Genomic DNA, 9,067 nt, shown 5'->3' on the forward strand with positions numbered 1-9,067 from the left:
ACAGCTGCCTGTCTAGAGTCCACCATCAACTGAAACTCTCCGGAAGGTACCCAGGTTCCCTTTCACCCACATCCAAATCCAGCAAAGCCGTCTGCCGGCCACAATGCCCCCACTCATAGTATGTTTGCTCAAAAATCGAATCAGACAGACTGGAATTAGTGGCATCCTGTAAAAGGCCAATACATACCTTGAACACTCTGCCCTATGCAGCTCCGTTTTTTTTCTTTCTTTTTGCAAACACAATCATCTACTGCCAGTAAGGAAAGGAATGCACCCTGGATATAAAGAGTAATAGCTATGACTGTGTCTGTGCAAGTGGGCCAGTACATATATTCTTTTATTTGCTTGTTTTCATAAGTGATCTTATTGAGTAAGTGGGCCAGTGCATATCATATTTTATTTGTTTGTTTTCTTATAGTGATCTTATTGATAAGAGAGTTCATGGATGGGTTTTTAAACGGCAATCAACTTTGTCTTCCATTATCTTGACACCCCAAAAAGAAGAACAAAGAAATGCTGTGCACAGACAAATATCTGCAGGAATCACAGACAGACTTTTATTCTAGATTGTGCCAGACATTAGTCACTCTCTCTCAATTTACCCTGCTGTCCAGAAACAAAGCCCTTTACAGGAACCAAGGAAAGAAGTCCAGCTGAGGCCAATTGTAATTACTTTAACACAGAGGCTTTTGTGAGCCTCTGCCTCGGACAGGCCCTGTATGAAACTTCAGAGTTGTCAAACTGCACATAGTTACAGCCACAGAAGCTCAAAAGATATGCATTTCCTACCTGAATCAAATTTAAATGGTTTCTAGCAACTACTTTTCATGGTATTCTGGTTAATTAACCTTCACTTTCAAAACTGGGAGGTACATTAAGACAATGGGAAATAGTGTGTGCAGTTGTCAAACAAAGCGGTTTGACTTCCTGACTGACTCAGAATTTCCATGACTTTACAGAGTCCTGACAGAGGCCTGCAGTCAGATGAATCAGCATGATCAGTGTTGAAGGGGAATATATTCTGACTGTAGTACTGTGAAAAAGACTACATTTGTTCATGCAAAGTTCTGCAGCCCTTTGTGTTAATGTACAGATGTGCTGTGATGTGCAACATGTATCTGTTTTGCTGGTTTTAATGTAAGGGCTTGCTTCACACATGAGTATTTATGTTCAAGCAAAGTAAATGTCTGTGTAACATAATATGGTGGTGCAATAAAACTATGTCCAATGGGATGTTCAATCTCTCCCATCCTGTTCATCGCAGCCTTCAAGATCATCCTCATCGGGGTGAGGAAGATGGTCGGAGGAATGAAACTACCATCCGGGCAAAGGCTACCACCGCTGAGAGGCTTTATGGATGACGTCACCACCATCCTCCAGACAGCAGCATGTACAACAAGACTGCTACAGAGGATGGACGAGCTTGTAGGCTGGGCGAGGATGAAGATCAAACCGTCCAAGGCACGAAGCCTGTCCCTCAGGAAAGGGGTCAGAAATGACCACACCATCTTCACTGCAGGGGGAGAAGAGATCCCGTTGCTCTCGAAACAACCCATCCGTAGCCTGGGGCGATCCTACACAACGGAGCTCTCTGACAAGCAGGCGGGAGAGGCCGTGAGGAACCAGCTTGCAGACAGCCTTGCCAGGATCCACCGGAGCCAGCTCCCGGGCAAGTACAAGGTGTGGTGCTACCAGCACATACTCTACCACCGGGTGATGTGGCCGCTGAAGTTGAGTGAGGTTCCTTCCTCAATGGCAAGCAAGCTGGACGGGTTGGCAAACTCCTTCATCAGGAAATGTCTGGGACTGCCAAGATGCCTCTCAGATGTGGGCCTCTTTGGTCGGAACACACTCCAACTGCCTCTCCACTCCATCAGCCTGGGATACAAACAGGAGATGGCTCGGATGGTCTTGGAACTGAGAGAATCCTCCAACCCTATGGTCAGGGCAGCGGGCACCCAAGTACGAACAGGAAGGAAGTGGAAGGCAGAGGAAGAGGTCGACAAGGCAATCGGGAGGCTAAAATATCGCGAGGTGGTTGGCCGAGTCCAAGTGGGTCGAGCAGGTCTTGGCCGGAGCGAGACCCCCCTCTTCTGGTCAAAGGCTTCCAAGCAACAGACGAAAGCCATGGTGGTGTTGGAAGTGGCAAGGTCTGAGCAGGAACACTACACCATCAAAGCGGTGTCTCAGACCCGGCAGGGGGGCTGGTCATCATAGGAAGGCATCTTGGACAGGCCGATGTCATGGCCCGACCTGTGGAAGATGCCCCAAGCCAGGATCAGCTTCTTGATCCGAGCAACCTACAACACCCTACCTTGTCCCCAAAATCTCCACCTGTGGTTCGGCACTGAAGAGATCTGCCCCCTCTGCAATACCATCAATGCTAGCCTCCAGCACATCCTGCCGGGCTGCAAGACAGCACTGTCCCAAGGTCGCTACAGATGGCGGCATGATGCTGTCCTGAAGAAGCTGGCAGAGGTGGCCGAGTCATGCAGGCGGGAAGCAAACAGCCGGGCAGCTGCCCCAGCAAGGCACACCATCCAGTTTGCAAGGGCTGGCGAGAACATCAAAGTCCCCCGCCCATCAAACACGGGAAGGCTCCTCGCACCCGGCAGCGAGTGGAGTATGAAAGTCAACCTCGGAAAGCAGCTGCAGTTCCCCAGGGAGATCACTGAAACATTGCTACGGCCAGTCAGTGGGGTTGGTAGGGAGAATTCCCAGCCATCGCTCCCCAACCGGTCGATGTCCTGGGGTTAAAGGAGCGAAACATCAATGACCGGTGGTCCCCAGCTGATGACCCAAGCAGGCCCAAAATGATGTTCAGGTACACCTGATTTCCAATGGCACCGGAGGAGGTGCATCAGGCAGAAATGCTCGGCAGGAAGACCACCAATCCTGTATTTCCAAATTGTCCGGGTGTACATGCAATTAAGGATTTGCATTCCAGTTGCCCCCTCATATAGAAACACACCTCTGAGGAACTTGCAGTCTTCCTCTGTCATTTCTGAGGTCTTCGGACAGGTCTTTCAATGGCCTTGTTGAAAGGTGAAAGTTGAATTCTGAAAGGGATTCTATAAATAAGTTATATTAGTTTTTGTATTTGTTGTTTTAAAGAAGTAAAACAAGATGTAATTGTGTATTAAAACAAGAACTACACATACATAATAAAACCAAAAGATTTAAATGTAAAGATAGGTCTCAGAAATCTGTTTTAGAGTTCAGATCTATTTTGTATGTTATGCTGGAGCTAACCAGTACTGCATACTGTCTTGAAGAAATCTACTGACCTCATCTTCAGCATTCATTTAAAAAAAGAAAAAACATACACAGAAGAAACATCATCTCAGAGCTCACTGCAGCACCGAGATCTAAATCTCTCCCAGACACTCGACTGCATCCACAATCCATTTGTGGTTGTTTTTGGAAAAGCAACTTTAGACCTGAGAATTCCCATGTCTTCCTGGATGTGTCCTCATCAGTCCTGTGGCATGAGCTGGCACGTACCCAGAAGATAGCTGCACGTTCACGGATGTTGGTGAACCCCCTGCACACCCTCCCACCCCCACCCCACGCAACCCAATCCACCTCCTGCCCACCCGCCAGCCACCAGCCACCCCACATTGGAATTTGACCGGAGCAGATTCCATGCATCAGCTCCAGTGACGGGACAGGATGGGGCAGGGAGAGAGAGAGAGAGAGAGAGAGAGAGAGGGGAAGAGAGGGAGAGCAAGAGAGAGAGACGGGGAGAAAGAGAGAGACGGCAGACTACCCAGCACCCTGAGAGCATTCAGGTCACCGCCGCCCCATGGATCACGTACCCTGGCCAGCCCTTAGGCTGTTGACTCCACATATAGACAGGGTTACTGGTGCTTGCACCTCAAAACAGGGTGAAGTGCCCTGAAAGGTTTTTGCTCAGTAGAGTCTGGTTTTGGCCAGTTCGATATGTATGATCAAATTGATGAGTATGTTGATGCTTAATATATCCTTGTCTTACCTCTGTGTGCTTTGACAATGTGAATATGTGTGTACTTGTTGCTTTCAACGAAGCTTATATGAAATTGAGGTTAGTTATTTAAAAAGAAAATGTAAAAAAGCTGTTACACTGGGCTTTAAGAAAATATGGCAGTACACACCTCAAAACAAAGGCAGCCAGCAGTGTCACAATGATTCATTTGGAGACATGACATCAACACCTGGCCCTTGTCTCCATCCCTCCACACTGAGTCAGGCTCTGATCAGAAGAATGTGCCAGAGCCAACGCCCACACAAACACTCGCTCTGGAACAGACACGTTCACAGAGGGCACGCGTCTTGAGAGATACGCCTTCGCAGCGAGTTAAATATTGTTTGCCAGATTAGGTCCATGGAAAAACAAGTTTGTTATGAAGAAAAAAGTGGAACAAAGACAACTTGGATGTAGAGCAGAAGGACAAGGGTGGCAGGAAGTTGCCATAAACACTCATCCCCAGTGGGATTTACGGGTGACTTGTAAGCACAGCAGCATCATATAACAGGCAGGGGAGGAGTGTTAATCTAGGTCAAAATGACATGTGTTTGCAACCACACACTGGAACAACAACACCAGCCTTCGTGAAAAGAAATGATTTAACACTGAGAATGTTATCAGACAGTGTAAGACTATTAGAGGAGTGTATGAGATGATCATGCGCCACGGGTCAAATTAGTAGCCCAAACTGGACATCACTCCCATCCTATGACATGCCACAAAAATGGACTCCTGCTCTGCAAACATTGGAGCAAATGGTAGGAATTCGTTTGCACAAAACGGGAGCAAAGAGTGAACCATTGATCTCAGAGAGAGAGAGAGAGAGAGAGAGAGAGAGAGAGAGTGTACGAGTACCTGAGATAGACTGTGACAATTATTTTAATTTCATTTTGACGTGTACCGGTTTCAAAGTTCATCAGACAGAAAACGGGAAAAATTGTGCCAATAAGAGGTCACTATACTACACAACGCATCCGTATCTTGTGTAAGATTGCCTTCAGAGACCCCGGTTTCAGCTCGACCGAGAAGGCTTATAGTCCCATGTTCTAGCAATGGAGCGGAAGACATTCTAAATGCATAATTTATGTGTGACAAATATAAGTGAGAAATATTACTGTAAGTATCAAACAGAATTGAATCAGCTACAGTTCTAATTACCTGAACTCCTTAGCAGGTGAGCAGAGCACAAATTGAGTGCAGTGAGGCCCCAGTAGAGGTCTAAACAACCCTCTGGACATGTTCATGACACCTTTTATTTTCCAGTTGCCACACAGTACCGTGTGTTCACAAACACATGATAAGATTGTATCCTGCCTCCACCAGGGACAACATGATATCCTTGGTAGTGAAGCACACTTGACTGCACCAACATAATCTTGACTGCAGTAATATGTCTCTATGGATATCTTAACATGATCAAGCCTTTTATGCTAATGAAATTAATGAAGGCCGTGGCTGAAGGCTGAAGGCTGAAGGCTGGCCTCAGAGCTTAATGTGGCCATTCGGGCAATGAGTGAAGGCTTCCAAGTGCCTAGTCTGGTATAGCTGTTACATGTATTTCACTGAATAGTCCTGTTCAGAACTAGCCTTCATCTGCTGCCACACTAGCACACGCACGCACACGCACACGCACACGCACACGCACACGCACACGCACACGCACACGCACACGCACACGCACACACACACACACACACACACACACACACACACACACTGCCTGAAAGCATATAGAACAGCTCTAGTTAACGTATTCTAAATAATTGTTATCTTGTGTTTTCAGTGGTTGCTGTAGATTGCAGTGGTTGTTTCTGAGCAGCTCACCCCAGAATTAAATAAGGCAACAACATCAGATACATGTTAAGCATGTCAAAATATTTCCAGTGACACCAGACATTGCTCTGCATTTCATAAACGCATGATAAGCATCACTATTCCAATAATTTCCAACAATTTTTTGGAGGTTACAGAAACAATAAGCTTTTTAGGCCAACAAGATGTGTGTATAATGAAGCCTGCCTTGGATGCCAGCCTGGTCATCAGTCTCTCCCAACTGCTAGAGCCAAGTCCGGCTTAATTAGAACACAGAACACCAGGAAGGGGACAGCGGACCCTAAAAATGCAGCCATGTTCCCTACCAAAAGGTCTCTGCCTCACTTTAGTAACAGGAGCACCACATGTGCAGCAGTGCACGTTCATACAGTGCAGATGTTACACATGAGGTATCTGGGTGAAGGGTCACTGCTACGACAGGCTAGCGTTTCAGACTCGGAATGAAAGTCAACAACCGCCTGTGGTTCTGGGTCAAATCCTTTAATCAGGAGAAGTGCCGTTCACCCAACTGTTTGGCAAGTGGAAGGGCTGAGACTACACCCCCTCCATCCACACACCACCCCTACCCCCAATCTTCATATCTTGACATGATTCCAGGAGACATTTCTAAAATGTAATGACTTGGAAAGACTGTCACACCATAAAGGGTGAACTGGGGAGTGCTTGGCATAACTGTGACAATACAAGATCGCACTAGACAGGCCTTTGGAGAGTGCCACGAAAGCCAAATGCCCTATTTCACAAAGTTGACGAAAGCACAAAAAAATGTGTGAACCTGCCCCGTCATTTAGATTGGCCCTAAAATGTAATGGGTTGTTTCTTGGCCCATGCTACAACCCACCTTTTTTACCAAGTTTCGTAAAAATCGGCCTAGCAGTTTTTCATAATCATGCTGTCAGACAGACAGACAAACAAACAAACAAACCAACAAACCAGCAAACAGACAAACAAACTAACTGAACCCATAATCTCTTTGGCGGAGGTAATAACTGAGTGAAGATGAGTTTTTTTCACTGCAAGGTTCTCTGCTCTCCAACTGCGTGACTGATATCCAGGCAAAAGTCCAGATTTAGTCTGTATGTGCCAATACACAGCATGGGATTTCTGTTTTTCTTTTCCCTTTTTCCTTTTTTTCACTGCTCAACCTTTCACATAGTAACCCCACCGCAAGTGAGCTGCCGACAGCATGTTGCTTCTCACGTCAGACTAAGCAGGAAGCCATGCAACATTCACAGTTAGGAGCTGCCTCTCCCCTGCTCTGTCATCACTTAGGATAATGAAGGGACATGGAAGAAAACAGACAACGTTTGCTGATCAGAAGAAGCCTATCAGAAGAAGCTATTTATTAGAATTTCTCTATGCAGTCCTGAAGGTGGGAGGGCGGACACTATATGTTTTCACTGAGATGGCCCATTGCATATTGCAAAGAACGACAGATAAACCTGTTGACGTACAGATCAGGGGAGGACTGATACGACTGAGAGAGATGCCATTCTTTCTGTGCTCTTCGTTGAATATTGTGTTATGAGTATCGTGCTTTACACTTTCCAGGGATCTCTTACAGACGTCTATCAGTGACAGTACCTTCGTCCATACGCATCCATATTATTTATCTGTGGAGACTGAGCTGGTGATCACATTGTGCCCCATCTAGGAAGGTTCAGGGTGCGATTTATGAAACGTAGACACTGCGTGATGAAATAACTCCTTTTACAGGTTCTTACATTTGACCCCCCCCAAGAAACCATGACGGGACCAACTTGACGACTTATGGGCAGCTCTATTTCCACCAACCGCGGCCAAAGACAACTCCGAATCCATCTAAGAACAACTCTCCAGCAACAGGAAAAAAAATCCTGTGTTCTGTTCTAAAGTGTGTATTCTAAAATCAACACCCATGTTGAAGGCTGGAGTGCTCTCCAAAGCCAGGCCTACCACAGCCTACCACAGACATGTCATAGTCCCTATCTTATGACTAAGGGGATGTGCTTGGCAGGAGGGGTGCACTCTAGGACAGCAGACCTTGCAAAATAGGATGCTTTCTCACTTCCTTAACCCAAATAGCCAGTTTCCTTTGTCATCACCAGTCACTGAACAATTCACCTCTAATGTGTTTATCAGCATTTCCAGGACATGGCTGTAAACAATAGGTATTCAGAGCCCGAGTTTAGCACATAAAGGCGAAAGGTGAAAGGTTTGCACTGTGGGGACTCAACTGCACTGATATTTGACAATTTGATGACTTTTTGATTGTGTAGTACACAAAAAAATCCCATAGTATTAATAGTGCACATACTGTAATGTGACAGTGGCATTACTACACAAAGGATATGTTTAAGCGCTCTGAGGACTACTTTGTGTCAATTCCACCTTGAAATATAACCCAAATATAGCCACGGCAAGATACGGAGGGCTGAGTTGAATCAAAAAAAGCAATTAAATGATTGAAGTGACACTATGTTCCGGCTCTATCTTTTTATTTTTCTCTCATGCTTCTTAAATCAAGCATATCAGATAATTATTTGTGAGCAGTAGGGAAATCTGTGTGTCTCGCCAACATTCTCTGGGTTGAACTTTCCCCTACTTCTCACACAACTATCCAGCCTAGAATCTCTGTTTTACAGCATTCCAGACCTCAGCCTCTCATTCTGTCCAACGGACCCATTCAAGGGTTCATTAATGCCAAAAGACATCTTTGTCTGATTGACTGATTCTCACAGTGAATGGTCATTTTGAAAAGGAGAACATAATTATGCAATTATAAAGGATTTTTTTGTCTTTAATACCAGAATTAGAGAGACCATTGAAATGTTTTACCCTTCTGTCTATGGAAGAATATGTGCATTTAGAAAATAAGACTGAAAGAATTCTATTTGAAAGATGAAATGAAAGTGAGAATAGAGAGAAATGAAAGTGAGAATAGGTGCCCTCCTACAGAGTTCCATCTGCATGTGTCCTTCACATGATGAATACCAACACGGACATGCCAGTGAACCCCACTGCAAACCAATGCGTGCTTTCACATTCAGCCCGTGTTGCATCAGGGTCTAAGTCCTCTGCAGAATGAGCAACCAGTTTTGACAGAGCAGAGAAATCTGAGAGGGTATGGCCACACCCCCAGGCAAGCCCTCTCAACCAATCGCAGCAGCCCCTCTCACATGCCTGCAAGAGCATGGGCATATATACCTCTCATGCCGCTCCACAGAGGTATCACTGATTTCAAGAGTG

This window comes from Sprattus sprattus, assembly GCF_963457725.1.
Source record: "Sprattus sprattus genome assembly, chromosome: 2".
Classification (NCBI taxonomy): domain Eukaryota; kingdom Metazoa; phylum Chordata; class Actinopteri; order Clupeiformes; family Clupeidae; genus Sprattus; species Sprattus sprattus.